Source organism: Ostrinia nubilalis, chromosome 24 (assembly GCF_963855985.1).
Source record: "Ostrinia nubilalis chromosome 24, ilOstNubi1.1, whole genome shotgun sequence".
Lineage (NCBI taxonomy): Eukaryota > Metazoa > Arthropoda > Insecta > Lepidoptera > Crambidae > Ostrinia > Ostrinia nubilalis.
Window position 1 is genome coordinate 11202584 of NC_087111.1, and position 1882 is coordinate 11204465.

At 34.1% G+C, this 1882-nt stretch overlaps 1 non-coding gene across 1 annotated transcript; it reads left to right on the top strand.

Annotated features, from left to right (window-relative positions):
- The first annotated feature begins 1122 nt into the window (after positions 1-1122).
- Trnav-cac (transfer RNA valine (anticodon CAC)) lies at positions 1123-1194 on the top strand. Its single transcript has one exon. It is a non-coding gene; the product is annotated as a tRNA-Val (tRNA).
- Positions 1195-1882: the final 688 nt, after the last annotated feature.

The following is a 1882-nucleotide window of genomic DNA, read 5'->3' on the forward strand; positions in this document are numbered from 1 at the left end:
TTAAGTTCAGCAGTGGTTTAAACATGATAAGATAACAGATAGATAGACAAAATTACATTCGCATTTAAAATATTAGTATGGATAATTCTCTGGCATCGTGAATTTTAACAGTTTTTTCTTGGGAACACTTTTCGATGTAGGTAAATATACAAACACACTTTGGCTGAGTTGCACCACCTAACTTTGACCGTAACTTTAACAACAACCGGTGCTTTTTGTATGGAGTTTGATGGATTTTTGACGTTTGTTAAAGTTAAAGTAAGATGGTGCAACCCAGCCTTAAACTCTATAAAACCTTACAGATGACGTACAGCAGTAGTTATAATCGATTGATTGTTTATAGCCCATTATTCATTGTTTGTCGTAAACGTTTAATTGTTTCTCATAACTACCGCACTTTTTGCAGGGTAGAAATTGCTTGGGTGTGATTACATAAACCTGTAATACTTAAATGATCTACAGATATTATGTTCCGACTGTTAGTGGCAATTATTTTGTGAGAATGTATATTTTATAGTATTTACAGTTTAACTGACATTATAAAAATTGAAAAAAATCTTTTTAAATAGTTTTTTTAAGAGTTTTTATTAGGCAATAAACAATTTTATAATACATTTACAAAAAACTTAAAATTACTTAAAAACTAAACTTTTTAAGAGTATAACTTTATTCATACTTTTAACTGTTTATTGCATATAATTTGTTAGTGCTAAAATTACTAACTATAACCCTTCCAGCTTCGCTAAATATTTGTGTTTGTGTCAAAATTGTAAAAACCCGAGAAACCTGGTGTGAAACTTCATAAATCGCATTTGCTACAGGCATTAGTAGCATCTAAACAGTTGATCTAGTATTTAAACTTAAACATAGATAACCAAATCACCCGCATTCTATCAAGCGATAACATGGACACAATGGACGTACCTAACCAAATGTCAAAACCATGTCATCATAGTACAGTCGACAGCACATTAAACTACACAATAATTTTCCAAATTAGCACCTTATTACGACTGCATAAGACACAAAGTTAAGCCAAATGTGTCGCCTTCATAATACAGTCGAGAGCAAAGTCAGTCAAAAGTCAAAATTCCTTTATTTGCATATTAGACTTTTTTAACCGCCTCTGTGGTCTAGTGGTAAGACCACCTGCTTCACACGCAGAGGTCCCGGGTTCGATTCCCAGTGGGGGCAGATTTTTCTGTTCGGTTTGGTTGGGGTGGTAGGGCTTGTTCAAAGTACGCCTAGCTAGCTACCACCATCTTTATATCTAAGTCTGTCGCCATAACAACAATGTTAACAGCATTGTTGTGTTCCGGCAGTTAGAGGTAAGATAGCCAGTTCCTCCGTGGTTGAGGATTCCGGGTGAAGCTCGCTTCCACCTTCGGCCTGATCATCACTTACCATCAGGTGAGATACAGGCCAAGAGCTTCCTCGTTGTGGATAAAAAAAGACTGTTAAAAATTCTTCTGTTAAAAACTGTAAAAAATTTCAATATTATAATAAAAAAATAAAAATAAAAGACTAGTTAATAAAAACAACTTTAAAGTTTTGCTCTTATGGAGCCTTCACATGTCTCATAATCTTTTTGCCCTGCCAGCGCGTCTAGACCAACATTTGGCAAGTGCTGAACAGAAGCGCCGCAGCCCGCAACAAACTAAGTCACCGCTGTCTGCCGGTTAAAATACAGTGTGAGTCACGTTAAAGTGTACATATGAAAATAGATGAAAATAGACCTATTTTTATCGACAAAAAAGAGGTCAAAAATTTTTTGAGATTTTTTTTTAATTTTTTATAGAATTTTTTTTCTTCCAATTACTTATTGTCAAGAAAACGTAATAACTTTTAAACTAAGAGGTATACCCTGATAAAATAAAAACAG